The sequence below is a fragment of the Apteryx rowi genome, unplaced genomic scaffold (assembly GCF_003343035.1).
Source record: "Apteryx rowi isolate R43461 unplaced genomic scaffold, aptRow1 scaffold_435, whole genome shotgun sequence".
Lineage (NCBI taxonomy): Eukaryota > Metazoa > Chordata > Aves > Apterygiformes > Apterygidae > Apteryx > Apteryx rowi.
Window position 1 is genome coordinate 71,372 of NW_020450689.1, and position 15,448 is coordinate 86,819.

The 15,448-nt window shown below is 37.0% G+C and overlaps 1 protein-coding gene across 7 annotated transcripts in view; it reads left to right on the forward strand.

Moving 5' to 3' along the window:
* The first annotated feature begins 279 nt into the window (after positions 1–279).
* SOX6 (SRY-box 6) overlaps positions 280–15,448 on the forward strand; it is a 270,848-nt gene continuing 255,679 nt past the window's right edge. For 5 of the 7 annotated variants that reach the window (XM_026076623.1, XM_026076627.1, XM_026076622.1 and 2 more), the window contains exon 1: positions 281–765. The gene's annotated coding sequence lies outside the window, so the exon portion shown is untranslated. Of the gene's footprint in view, positions 766–15,448 lie in introns of all 7 variants that reach the window. The other 2 variants (XM_026076621.1, XM_026076624.1) reach the window with 2 other exon arrangements.

Genomic DNA, 15,448 nt, shown 5'->3' on the forward strand with positions numbered 1-15,448 from the left:
CAAAATGTGTTGAATTCTTATAAAGTTGACAAAATGTAAGTAATTTGCTACTGATACCTTTGAAAAATAAAACTACATGTAATTACTACGTATCCCATCTTAAACTGTTCTGACCTTACTTGAACTCCCTTTTTTAGCTATTCTGGGCCTCTCTTATCTCATTTTTACTCCTGGCCACTCTTGCTCTTGGTTTTTGACAACACAGATGGATGGCCTTGCACACACTGATAACTGTGGTAATTTCTCAGCAAACTATTCAATAATAAAAGATGTTATTTTGAGAGCTCAGCAGGCATGTGTCATACTTACGTGTACGCTGGAGCTGCGAGGTCAAGCAGTAGCTTCATGGGAGCCTGCTGTCGTACGAGTCATTGAACTTGCCAGCGTTCAGTTTGTTGATGCTTTGGTTTACCAGGATCTTAGGTTTGATAAATCAAGTCTTCACGAGAAACCAGTTCTTCTTTCAAGTGTTATAGGTGTTTAGTTTTTTAAAACAATCTATTCTTTAACTTTCTTTTTAGGTCTTTACTTAATTGTCATGTCTGTATTTGTTATTTTCCTGTCAACATGAACTGGACAGGGTAGGCTGCTTAGTTCAAAATGGGAGCCGTACAAAGGGTTAACCAGCAGAGAATTGCAAATGAACTATCAGGAAAGTTGATTATTAATCCAGCAAGAGAGAAAATATCCTTCCAGTTAGCAAGAATTAGTACCTGAAGAGCTGATAATATTGTTCAGCCTGTCGGTGTGGAATGGCAAAGTCAGGTAAGCTAGACATCTTCTCAGAGAAATAAAACCTTTTCGTTCTGTTTTTCATTTTAAGAGAATTTAATTTCAAAAGGAATCTTTGTTGAATTACTTAAACTATCAGCATATGAAACAGTATATGTGGATCGTCAGTTGTCCAAATGAATGAAAGAAAGGAAAGTTCTTTCACATTGGTAAGAGGAAATATTTGTTAGCTCTGCAGTGTGTTTAATTGTGAAACGTCTTCACAATTCTTTTCTAGTTTGCGTTTGAGTCTGAGAACTGATTACAAAACCTGAAGAGTCCTTTGCAATCGCGAGCTAATATATTATGTAATTTTTTCTTTAGTTCTGCTTGAACATATTGTGGAAGTTTATGGAGGCTTTGATGTTGCAGAGCTCTTTCATTCACAGAATTTTTAGACTGCAGTATTCACATTGTATGAATGATTTATTCAAGTTTGTTTTAAAATATTTTGAATACATTCATATTCATTTAAAAACATTTTTTTGTGGGGTTTCAAAATTTGTGATCTAGGGATAGAAGGAAACGGTTGTTTGGTAAAATGTACCACCGTGTTTATCCAGAGAAATGCAAACCAAACCATTAGATCAATTGGAAATAATCTTTGTATAATTTTACTGATTTTACTAAAGACTGATAGCTCTGGCTTGAGAAAACTTTGAAATTTGCCTGCTATATTTGCACTGCTGGCATTACTCGATAGGTATGACAAACACAATTATTTTTTCAACATAGTCTTCAATATTTAGCTCATTATGTGAGAGAATATAAAATGTTTTAAATAATAATAGTCTAACAGTGTAGAAATTGGAATGCCTGTATGCAGTATTTAATGATTTTTCCTAACTCATTAAATTATGTGCTGTTAATTATATTAGTAGTATTCTTAAAAAAAAGATTTCTGATTTGCTAGTAGAACAACATTAAATACGTATATAATGTTACTACAATATTTGTCTAGGTGGAAAAGAATTGGCTGTCTCCAGACTTTAGCCTCTTTCTCTGAAATAGCCTGAAAGCTACATGAAAAGGACTATGGTGATACAAGAATCAGAATACAGATAAAAACTCAAAGTAACCCAAATCTGAAGGCTGAGCCCCTGTAGCAATTTAGTTACACATGGTAACCTTTCATGAGTCGTACAAAGTAGGAAGAAACCTTTTGATTTTGAGAATGGGATTAAACTAAGGCCTAGGGCACAGGCAAATTTGGAGAGAAGGGAAGGACAGCCAGTCAGGAAAGCGAAAGAGAGGAGCTAAGTTTGTGTGAGAGGCCTCCTCTGTGTTTTAGTGTGACTTTGGCCTCCTTGAGCAAGGAGACAGCTGCTGGCCAGTTTTTCTGACAGGTAGCTCCTCATTTTAGAGGAAATTAAAATCCCAGCATTTGCTGGCGATGGAGCTATCAGGGCAACAAACGGTGTTGTTTAGGAAGCTATGCTAAGCATTCAGATATAGAAAGAGGTAAAAAACTTCTTGTGACACATTTTTTCCTAGTACATTTGAAGAGAATGGGGATGTCAGGAGGAAGCTGCCTTGCCTGAGTTTGAACACTAGGATCGCAGAGAGATATAAAGAGCAACAAAACCAGCGATGAAAAATTATATCACACAGAAATAATATATGTAGAAAAAACAAGATTGTAATTAGGGGAGGAAAGTAAGAAACTGATTGGAGAGTCAAAAACTGATTAGAGAAACAAAGTTTTCCAGATGTTTAAGGAAAAAATGTTAAATTAGATAAGCTCTTTTAACTAGTGTTGGAGCAGAATGCTTGCTTCAGAATGGGAAAGCTAAACCTAAAATTAGGAAAGAGCTGGCAAGTGAGTTTAGCTCAAATGGTTTCCTGCACGAGTGAATCTTTGGAATGCTCTGCTTGGAACATCATCAGGAGCAACTAGTGTTGTTCTGCTGGAAAACAAAATGCAACTCGCTGGATACTGACTCAAAAGGACTAAAGGGGGTTGTATTTTTTTGTGTGTACTAACCCACAAATGCAAATTGATTGGATTCGGAAGTATTATCTCAGGATTTATTGTATTTTGTATGTATATGTAACAGATATCTAGGCTTTAGTGCTGTGCTGGTTAAAATGACAGACTTTAATCAATAATCAGTTTAACATCTATTTAAGTTTTAGCTTATTGGCAGAATCTGAAAGGATCAAACACAAGCTGCATCTTTTTAGAAATCAGAACTAAAGAGATACAGTCTTGAAATAACCCCACAACTGTAAGCCAGGGTAAGTTAACTGTAATTCAATTAATTTGACTGTAATAAAAATAGTATTCTTAAAATAATTGGAAACAGAAGACGTCAAGCAGAATTGTTCTTTTGTGCCCATTCCAGCAACTCATTTCAAACCCAGTGATACCATATAGTGCAACCCCTAAAAAAAGTCCCCCTACAAGCAAATGGGGCATGACTTTACAGTTGACGTGATCTTTGTTTTTGTGCCAGTTGTAGCTCCTTAGTTGTCTTAAAAAAAAAAAAAAAAAAGGAGGAAAAAAAAGTTTGCCTTAGTTTGACATGTCTGGAATAGAGTGATAAGAACATCATCTGATTTAGTGGGACTAGTTTGCCTGAGCAGAGTTTACATCTAAGTAAAATAGTTGTATTCTCTTTTGAGGCAGATCGTGTAGCTCCCTGCCTGTTTAGAAGCTTGAAGCTGAGAAGTGATGAAATTCCAGGGCAATTTGCAGAGATCTCTGCCTGGCCACCCGGGCATCCTGAAGCACAGCCGCAGGTTAGGGGAGCTTGCTGAAGCAGTTTGCCTGTAGCAAGCAAGCAAGCAATCCATTCTTGTCGCTACATGGCCGGGGCAGTACGATGAGATGGTGGGTAAGGTGGAGCATAAATATCTATATATTGCTTCATTCTGTACTCTATAAAAAGCTAGTGGTTAGCAGCAAGGAACCTGCCTACAGAAACAGATGGCCAAAGGGAATGTCGGGCCAGGGTTTCCAGCGCTCTGGACCACACCTCGTCCGTGATGCCAGTACTGGAGAGAGAATGTGTTTCAGTTCATTAGGAGCTCAGTGAGGCTATATGGATAACACTGAAGTATTTTATAAGATTCAGTGTAAAGCTGCGTAGTTCAAGGAAGCTCATGTCCTATTAGCTATGGCTAAGGTCAGTTATCCACACAATGAGGGGGAAACTCTTTCATAAACAAGTAGATAAATATGGTGCAGCTGGTGCTTAGCCATGCTGCAGGCTGTTACATTACCAAAAGCTCTCAAGTCATGAAGAACTCCAGGCTTTTACAGAGCCCTTACAGAGCATCGGCAGCTTAGGGTGGCCAGGGCCGAGGCAAAATAACAAGGCTGCGTAACAAATGAAACAAGAGCAGATTTGGGGCTTCACATATAGGCATCTATCTATACAAGGGCATTAAAGGGAGGATATAGAAAAGTTAGAACTCTCCTTCTGGAAGAAAATGAATTGCTTATTGTCACTTGTTCCTTCTCTGATAATGTAGAGAGAAACCTTTTAAGATTTCTTTTTGCTATTGGGACCGGCATTTTTACTGTCTTACAGAAAATAATTACATTTTAAACAGCTGCAAAGAAAGAAGAGCTTGAAAAGTTAATTGAATTACGTACTGTTAGAGGAAAACTTTTTTTCATTCCTTTTTTTTCCCTCATCAGAAATAGGAGTTACATGTGTTCTTTATTATATCCAAGATATTCCAGCAGTTATTAAAAGACATACTTGTGAAATAGTGTATTTCTTGAAGGCAAATCATTTTATTTTCAGCTACTAAATCCTGGAGCAATCAAACCTGCATCATTTTTCACCATCTGTGTACAGTTCTTTGGTAACAGTGGGTTATAGTACATAACATCTATAGAACTGTAAAATGTAATTCCCTGATGGTCTTTACTGTACAGGCTTTGGTTGTATTTTTATAGATGCTAGAGGAGAATCTGTTGGTATTCATCGTAGCATTTCTTCCAAAGATAGTACAAATCAGGATTCATGCAGATATTTAGTTATTCTGGAGCCTTTAAGGCAAACATTTTAATTGTAGTAAAAAAGAACAAATGAATTTCTCTAACTGTACTACCGGAGTCTGTGAGAGCCGAAGGACAGTAGAACGACCATTGTCCCACAAACGGGGCTGTTTCCCTAACCAGGCTGGTGAGATGGTGATTTGCAGGTGTTCAGTGCAGGAGGCAAACGAAACAGTGTTGAGAATAAAATGGAGAATTATCAGTGTGCTGTTGGTTAAAGAGGTCAAACCAAGCAAACTCCATCGCGCAGGGAGAAGGCCAAAGTAGGGCACTTCAGTAGCGGCTATAATGCATAGGTGCTGCTACTTCTCAAGGACTCAGCAAAGAAGAGGATCATACTTTGGCCTCTCTACCTCTGGACAGGGATGAGTGAACTAGGCAAGGTATGCCAGTTTATCTGATATCTAAGAGTTAATGTGCGCGTGCAAGCTTCCTAGCATTTTACAGTGGGAGAATTGTCTATTTAAGCCTCAGGGAGAATTACAGGCAACTCATAACTGTTTGTGTTCACTCATTTTTTTTCAAAACAGACTTTTCGTCATGACCTTATTTGTTTAATTTCAGCTTAAAGATGGGTGTTTTACTTTCGTATTAATTTAGGTTTAAAAAAACCCATATGTATAAGCACACATCACAATTTTTGCATGAAAAGTGTGAGCTAAATCACATAAATCTTTGTTTTTTCTTTATTGAGGCAAACTTTTAGCATTTACTGAGATATTATATGTGGTTTATTAGTGCGTGTGCCAAATTTTTCTTGTCTATGACTTTTGAGTAGACTACATTTTTCTTTGAAAAAAAATATTTTTAGTATGTTGTTAATTTTTTTCTTCTTTCCGCTTTTCCCATCAGTTATAGTCTGTTTAAGGCTATCATCACGTTATAGTTGCACAGTTTTGAGGGAAAACAAAGTAGCTGCTAGTGACCTCATGACAACTGTCTGCTAAACCTGATTACTAATCTACTGTGTTGTTTAATGTAAAGGCCAGATCAAACCCTGCAGGAGAGAAACATTGTTTTGTTTTAAATTCCTCTTAGGAGGGGAGCTGCTGTCTTATAAGTAAGCAAATAATAAGCCTCCTTGTTTGTCAGGATTCAGATCTAGGTATTTAGTGTATACATGCCTAGATTTCCTGTATTAAAGAAAGAACTAGGTTTTGGAACTGATATGATAGTCAACTAAAGCAATAATCAGTAACAGCAGTACTGTAGTCTTTGTGACTACTAATAAAAAACTTTTGGTTGGAGGAGGATCAGATTCTGCTTTGAGCTACACTGATATAATTCTGAAGTTAGTGTATGGACTTCACTGGGGTTATTCTCTCTGGCATCCTCCAGATGTAAGCCAGAGTTGTCATGGCCTCTGTCTTTTGCTGTCTGCTTTTAGCTATCCATAGCAAACAGGCGGAGAGAATAAGAAGTGACTGTTTCATCTGCTAGGATCAGTAGTTTCTCTATTGTATGAGAAATGTCATTTTTCCATTTTCCTAAAACAAATGCTTTCAGGGAATAAATTAGAAAGGAAGGTTGGTGCCAGCAAATAAATTACTGAGCCTTTTCCTGAATGTTATTTGCACTATCACACTGCTAGCCTTTAAGGGTAGAATCAACACACCTTAGGTGGTAGGTGATCATAGAAGTCTAAGACCCAAAACTGCCTGTGCACTCGCAGCAGCAGAGAGGTATATATGGGAAGAATGACTTACTTGTGTAAGATTTCATCTGCACCACTGAAACACAATTTATTCTTAGTTGAATTTTAATTCATCAGTGGTGGTGTTCTGATTTTACTTCTGCACCTCCAGCAGTGCAGCAACTGTTTTAGTTTTAAGAAATGTGCCCATATATCTGAATACATCTTCATAAATTATTAAAACCATATGAAATTGGTTGACTGATGCCAGCCAAGTCTAGAGAGACTGAAACACACAATAAGCAATTGAAAGAAAAAATAATATTTGCTTTTGTTAAAAAAAAAATCTATAGCTTTGTAAACCTGCACTGTGGTTTTTAGACTTGGTCTAGCAGGTGATCTATGCTTTGGAAAATTTGTGAGCAAAGATTGTCATCCTGCAATATGATATGCATAATACAGTCTAATAGTTACTAGAGTAGTTATTTATTATAGTCCTCATTAGTAACAATTAGTTTTGTGGGTTCCTTCCATAGCAGGTATATGTGTGCCTGTATTTCTTTACAGGTTATATATTTTATGTATACATAATTATGTGTGTGTACACACATACCTAGGTACAGGCATTTTGTCCCTTAGTTTTGTATATTTCTGTGTATGTAAATAAGTAGGTATATTTGCATATATGTCTATGTGAATGTATACATGCATCTGTCTAATGGATATTTATATACATATGCATAATAATGGCCTATATTACTTTAATATTATTATTAGGCACAAAACTTCACTCTTGCATATATATATTGTGTCTTACATACCATTCTACTTTCAGAGATGACCTTCTAGAATATAGAGGCATAATATACTATCAGCTAAATACTGAGAATTAGTTGATAAAATCAGTAGCAGATTAGAATGCTTATAAATCTTCCAGACTATTGCTAGCAATTTTACTTACAAAATGTATAGGTCCCTTCTAGCATAGCAATGGACCCGTAACCATCCAGACATACTAATACATTTACCTTGCACTCGCTGTATTTCTAATTTTAAGCAAATAAGGAATTGGGCATTGTACATATTCACTTATTACCTAAAACATGTACAAAACTGATTTTAGAGATTATAGAGATCTTTCTGTTCTTTGTCAAGTTGATTTTTTACAAGGATTTCAAGAAAACAAGCATTGTAAACCAGTTTCCAGGCAGTATCTGTAGCAGTAGCATGCTCATGATCGCCTTGATAAACTCTCACCATGACTAGCTGGTGGCCCTTAACTTATCTGCAAGTTTGGAAGGTAATTCCTCTTCTCATTGTTTGTGCTGCCTTTTCCTGTGGGATACCATAATCTTTTAATCCACTGTTATATTCCAAAAACTGTAATTGAACCTAACCCTTTGGTTAGCTTTCAGGTGCTTAATTAGATTTTTTAAGTTAGAGAATAGATTTTTATGATTTTATAGATTTTATCTATGTTTCTTACAAATATAAGCAGGTATTAATTCTGCTGTCTAGCATTACTGCTACTTTGCGGATCAAACCTCTCAAGTTAGAAGCAGTGTTTATCACTTTCTGTCAAATAAGAGGTAATAAAATATACATACTTTACAGCTTGTACCTATATAAAACCTTTTCCTACATCACTGATGCAAGTGGGCAAGTAGTCAACCTGAAATCATTTCTTTTTGTTTATAGTTTGAAAAAGACCCTTTTTGCTGAAATATATTTATTCATACATTTTTAAAAAGTCATATAGCAGATGTCCCCTTAATATCCTCTATCAGTCCATAATTGTACAGAGAAATATAGTTGAAAATTTAGAGAAATTTAATCCTTTGTTACACAATATTTTAAATTAGTGTTTAGAAGAACATTCGTGTGTTGAAAATCATATATTAAAAAATGTTACAGCATGTGGTATCATTACCTCAGTTGATGAATATAAGATACACTACAGAAACGTGGAATGAAGAATCTGAACATGTCATAGATTTCATTGTAAGAAAATTTTATCTCTATAGGAGAAGAATATCTAAGAGCATGATAACTGCATGAGATTCAAGTAGGCCATTGATTACACTGCTTACACCTTATTATAGAAACGAATTTTGGTGCAAACTACCAAATGTTGTCCTTTTTATATTAGAAATTGCACTCTCACCAGCCAACTAATTCAGGTGAGGTTTTTAACTCAAAGTATATATGTTTCCTTTATATTGTCTTATACACAGCGACTGAGATTTAAACCTTATTTTATTATGGGACCCCAACTCTGGACTCTCATTTATTTTTTGGTCAGTGTTTTCTGTTCTTTTTTCTTCCTTACGCTTTTCTTGCTAGTGTAAGGAGGCAATAAAGGATGCGACTTAATGTTTTTGTAGTTGTTGCTATTAAAAAATCCTCACCTTGCCTAGCGCATTGATATTTTTAATAACATTATCTTTGATGGCATTACTTTATTTTGCTTAAAAGGGCATTTGCATAAGATCATGAACTGTATTTGCATACAATTTTAGAAATCACTAGTTCTCATTATATGGGATTACTGAGTTTTTTTATTTTCAATTTGTTTTTTCTGAAGTGTGTTATACCATAATGACCTGGGCAGTCAAAAAGGTTTATTTATTCATAAAATACGAGGGGCACTTCAGGCAGAGGAGTTAACTTTCGTACGTGTTTCCAACCCTATGTCATGATTCTGCTCTGAATGATAGGACCCGATAGTCTCTTTCCTGATGTAATTGCTGGTTTTCTGGTGTCATTGGAAAAGATTTGCTATTGCCAGGAGAGCGTCAACCCAGTTTATGGAACTACTAAACACCCGAAAACTTGTGTTCCCGAGCGACCTGAGAGCCCTGAACTAGCGATGCGGAGGCAAAAAAGGCTTTCGCGTTCCACTTTTATTCCCACCTAATAACTCTTTCCAGTCAGTTCCGTACGCTCATTTAGATAGTCATTTACTCTTTCTACTAGATGATTTTGGGCTCACTGGTAATGCTTTATCATTTTAGCTTGCAGAATTTTTTTTCTTATGTTGTGGTACTGTTTAATACTACCAGCGCAGTTGAAGGCCCGAGTCTTCTCTCTAGTCCATGGAGCGGTGTTACGTTAATTTTGAGGAACCTAATTAAAACCATTCAGCTCAAACACCTGTACTTTGCTTATAAATTACATACATCAGATTGCAAGGTCAGGCACATAATTTTCATAGTTTAAAAATACTATTGGATCAAGATTTTTAATGCGTTGGTTTATCACCTAATAGCCCTTTTCTGGTGCCAGTTTTTCTCTCCCCGCTGATAACAAACACGGTATAATTACCCGACCTTTGTTATCCCATTGTTATTGTTTATAGCTAGATAACCATTCTCTGAGCTATGAAGTGCGGACCTGCCCCTGCTGCATTCCTTGAAATAAAAAGACAAAGAAAAACAAGAAAGAAAAGGAAAAAGCAACCCCTCTCCACTAACCGTTAAATTGTAGGGTGATCTAGAGATAAAAGCAGAATCCCTTTTTTGCTTTTCAAATATTTGCCTGGCCTTCAAAAGATATTTGCCTTTTGTGTTTACTTTGGATTTATTTTTTTGGCCTACATGCAGAAAGAAAATGATACATTAAAGAATAATGGACAATAGAGGGGAAAATGCTCTCAGCTTTCACATCTAGCCTGTATTTTCTACTTTAGGTTTATTTTTTTTAATCTTGTCTACTTTTATTTAAATAAAAACTGCTGAGTGTTGTAAAGGGTTGTGAATGTGAAAGTATCAGATGAAGTACAGTACAAGAAGATTATCTGCAAGTTGGCAGGCTGCAATGAGAGTTGGTAAAGTGCCATTTTCTGCTACCAACCTTTGGGACCCCAAGTTCTCCCTGTGTGTGGAAGAAGAGTGTAAGCCTTCAAAAGCCAGTGGTTTGCCATTCGCAGATTTGCTTTTTGCTGGTCTGAAAGAGGCAGGTGAGGTTTGCATCTGGTCTGTAAAGTCACATAAATCTTCCCAGAGGCAAAAGGGAAAGATGCTGTGGTTGAAAGCTGAGGTCTGTGTCATATCATCTTCAGTTCTTTCCTTCTGTTGGGCATTAGGGCTTCCTTGGAGCCTGCATTGCCCCTCATGGATCTTCTGTCACTGCAAGAGCAGTATTTCAGCAAGTTTACTTAAAATATAGTATGATATCAAAGTTCCTATTCAAGAGGAGCACCACCTTGTAATCACTTGTCCTGAGATTCTCTCCTCTGTTGCTGAAATGAGGCCCCTTGTGCTGTGGCATTCGCCCAGTGCCCATCCTGCCACTTGTGGTTTTGTTGGTAAAGAGCAGAGCCATGGCTGTCGGTGCTCTTTATGGAGGTACGAGAAGAAGATGCTTCCCAAATCTAATTAAGGTAATGATGTTTTTGATGCCACTCACTTGAAGACAACGTGACCCAATGATTTAACTGAAGTATCTTGATTAATGTGCTTTAAAAATGCATATATTTATAAGATATAAATATATATTTTGCTACATGTATGTCATAAAGCTCTTAGTATGTTACAGTTTGTGAAAATTACAGTCAGTTAATAATGTGTCAGCTCCCCACTGTGTGCTTTGTAGGATACTGAATGGGTGTTACATGATTTATTTGCTGGATTTTGCAGGTTTTCTGTAGCGTGTCAGATGCCTTGCTGATTGCTTGGTGAAGCCTAGAGCATGAGCTGCCTCCTGCAATGTTTATTTTAAGTCATTCTACATTTGCTTAAAAGTATAACAGTCTTAAATTCAGAAGATCACCTCCTCAAAACTTTCGTAAAAACTCAAATATATTTTAGTGAGGATGATGTTTGTCTGTAACTTAGATGCACGTGCGCATGACAATAATAATTTACGTCATAGTTTCTAGAATTATGGGGACTGGATCATTAGTGAAGCAAATGTATTATAACATTGCTAGAGTGATAATAATACTACCAATAATTAATTCACTTCTCTGGAAGTTTAGAAGAAAAAAGGACCTTAATTTGCATATATCAGCACTGTCCATAGTGTAGTTAAAAGGATTCTCTCTCCTTTTACTACTTTCATTCTTACATGTTTCCTTGACCTCCTCATGTCTTCTCCTTCTTTCATTAGCAGAAAGAGCTAATAGGCCATACTGATAAAGATGAGGTGCTGTTTTCCACACACTGATTTTGGAAGTGGGAATGTCCAGTTTGATCTCTCAGTTCTCTTCCTTCATTATCTTTATGGTGATTTTTTCATGCTGTCTTTTAGGGTTACAGTGGAGCACTTCCATTTGGATTTTCATATCTGTGAGACCTGGAGATTAGTTAGAAGGCATAGAAATGTCTGTTTTCAAAAAGTATAAAATCCTGAAGATGAGTGATGACCAGAGATAAAAATTACTGGAGTCCCAAGATAGAAAGCTGTTTGAGCAAGCCGTAGGTCTCTGTGCTGTTTGACCATACTGCCATATAGTTTATTATGTCAAGATAATATGGTTTAAATTAGGTAAGTACATTTCTGTGTGACTTGAAGAGCAGCTAAGAGCCCTGCCAACTTGTGTAGCAGTTGGATTTAACAGGCAAGGAACTCAAAGGGAGTTTAGAAGAAGAGAAATTGTCTGAGTTGATTATTTAAGAATTCAGGACCTCAGCTGATGCTAATGGAAGTTTCTAATGCCATTCCTTTTATAGTTATAATGTACATTACTTATATAATTTTTGTATTGCTGTACTTGCATGTACGATTGGTTGTGTCTTGAATGAAGTATATATTTATAATTCCTGGCTTTCAGATTTGAAACTGTGAACACTGTAATAACTCAATGAATTCAGGCAATAAAAGCCCCATAATGCAGAGAGACTGAGAATTTCCTTGCGGATGGAAGGATCCATTCATCTAATGAGAATGGTAGAAAAAGAAACTTGCCAGAGTTGCCACGAATTGTTTCTGCAAAGGTGGCACAGAGTGGACTAGAGCCTAATCAAGGCATTTTTAGGATAGCTTGGAATTTTGAGAGAGGTAGTTAAGAAGGAGTTTTGTGAGGATGGGAGTTTGGAGAAGTGTATTTGAGACCTACCACTTGATCTTTGATTTATATCTCATGTCCAGTAAAAACATGCGTATTGTGACTTACAGGCTTTAATGCCCCGTCTGGGTTCTGCCGATACCATATACCAGGAGAGTGAAGCACAACAATTTTTTTTCTTCTCCAGATAATTATTGGTGGAATTATGACCCATATTTTTCTTCTTTTCCTCTTTTCTATTGTGTGTGTGTATCTATATATATTTATTTATGCAAAGTAGGAGTGGTAGCAATTTCTAGAGTTAATGTTGAACGAGCATTTATGTTCTAAGCTTTGTTTCCCCCTCATTTACAGCTTCTCAAAACTCTCTTCTTGGTTTAAAGTTTACCTTTCTTGCTGTCCTTACAAATCAATATTTATTTTGCTTTTTTTTTAATTTGGAAACATTTGAGCATTGTGGGCAGTATTTTATGAAAGTATACAGTAAAGTGTTTCATGTACGCAGAATAAAATGGTCATTTTCTTTCTCTCTTGTATTTTCCCCTGTTATATATACATTTGGCTGTAGCTGTATTTCTTTGTGGAAGGTGAGCCACCAGTTTTCACAAGCAGGCTGGCTCAGCGCGCTGCTAGGGCACCTCTAGGGACCTCTGCGGTCCTGCAGGAAGGAACATAATCTCCTAACCTATTTGTATACTTCTAGCTCAAAAGAGAGAATGCTGGAAACGTTTAGTATATCATAATATCATAGTATATCATAAGCAGAAATCCTTTTTCTGCATCTTTCAGTTGGTCTTGATGGCAAGTGCTCTGGTAGGTGCTGGGCACATCCTGAGCCCCTGTCAGACACGTTAATCTGCCGTTCACTGAGTCTGAGCATAGCCCGGCCCTGCGCTTGTTCCCAAAGTGCTGCCTGCCATCCTTCCTTGCCACCGTCTGTGCCCCTAATGACTAGAGTGGGGTACAGGCACCTGGAGGAGCTCTGGGCATTTTGGGATGCTGTTGTTAGCCCTTCAGACCAGAGGGGAGCGCGAGTGGGGCCCCTGAGCTAAAGAGGCTGCTGATTTTAAAGGACGTTGGAAGTGCTGTTGTGGGCAGTGCGCGTGCTACTGGAACCCCGGGGAGAAACAGGCATCGATTCCCTTTTGGGGGTCCACTTGCCATGAATTCTGCCTAGAAAAGCTGCTCCTTAAAAGATCTTGAATGAAATCCTGATTCTGCTGAAATCACTGGGTACTTAGGCACTAATTTTATTCCAGCAAGGGTTTCATCAATATTTGTATTTTGCAGGTTTAGTGAAAGGAAAAAAAAAACAGAACAAGATGAATGTGACTTCATATCATGAAATACATTCTCTGCTAGCTTCATCCTTCCCTTGCTCCCATCTGAGTAACTGTAAATGATGTTCTCTGTTAATAAGTGTGTACTTTGTCTAAATTGCATTTATTTTTCTTTTGACATACATACCATTTTACTATTAATCATCCCCTTCTACTCCTTACTGTACAATAAGACACTGTTATGCTGATGGAACATATTTAATCTTCAGTGTGTTGGATTTTAGTTCAGTTGTTGCCTTCTTATTTCTTTTTGGAAAACCCTTCTTTATTGGCTCTTAAATCATGGGTTAAGCCCTTATTGAAAACATGTTCCGTATATACTTCTTGCTAGAGAAAAAAGTTCTTTTGAGGTTATCAGCTAGGCTTACACAAATGCTTCACTATACAGTAAAATTGCAGAGGTCTTCTATATGCTATCTAAAGCTAGAAATAAACCCAATTACTCAGCAGCACATCGTAAGAGAGATGCATACTATGTTCATGTCTGTCAGTGCCTTAAGTCATCACTCTACAGCCTTTTTTAAATTCTCTTTTTATTGAAACCAAGAAACAAAACAAAGACAAAAAAAAAGCAAAACCAGCATCAATTAGATGTCAACATGACATCAAACAGCATAATATATCATAAGAATAAATGTATGATCTGGTGACTCAATTATTTCTGTCCATATGGCATTTACAGAGAAGTAAAGAAAAGGCAAATAGCTACACATCTGCATGGAGAAGAATACTCAGTGTAAAACTGGCCATAGTGACAGCACTAGTAGGGTCTCAGCTGAGATTACCTGGAAATAAATAACATGCTGAAAGGGAAGCAAGGTTACAACAGGCTCACTCTTACATGCATTTAGAGTTTTGTACAGTGAGCAGCGTGCGGGTTACATATGTTTTTAAAAAATGATTTTAGAAATGGAGATACTCTATTCGTTACCAATGGTTCCAGATGCATAGATGGGTGTGTAATGCAACTGCATGCAGCCTGATGCAAAAATATAATTAGGAAAAAAAAAAAATCTTTGGAAATAAATGTGGCTATCTGTTGAAACTATTAAAGGAATAGTGACTCCAAGCCTATTTCTGTATTTGATGAAAGACATATAAAAAAGCCTCTTTGTATAAGTGCTAAGCGCATAGAAAACACTGAGAATCAGTTAAGCCTCTAAAATAATAATCTGGGAATTCCATTCATTATTATAGTAAAGGGCATCATAACTTTATGGTAAGCAGAGAAGGGTGGGAGAGAGGTGAGACTGTGGGGGTGGGAACTGGAGAAAGAAAACCCAGAAAGATCCAGAATCAAACACAGCCTCTGTTACTTGAATTTGTTGTTCATTTTCAATGGAGTGATAACTGCAGCAGCTCAGCCTGAACCGCCTGGCTCGACACTTCCCTTCCTAAGGAACTTGGATGTGTTTCACAGCTTACATCTGGACAACAGGGTATGGGGAAAAAAACCAACAACCCTGAGAGTTAAGAATATATCACATATTCTCTATGCATTACTTCAGACCTGAACTTTGCATATAAATATATATATACACACACACATGCACACACACAAACATATATATGTAGATACATCTACATATGTACATGCACATGTTCACATGGGTATGAAGCTAGTTCCACGTGGGATTTGTTTTCTTCTAGCTGTTAGGCTGAGTTCCCAGTCTAGATCTTTCCTC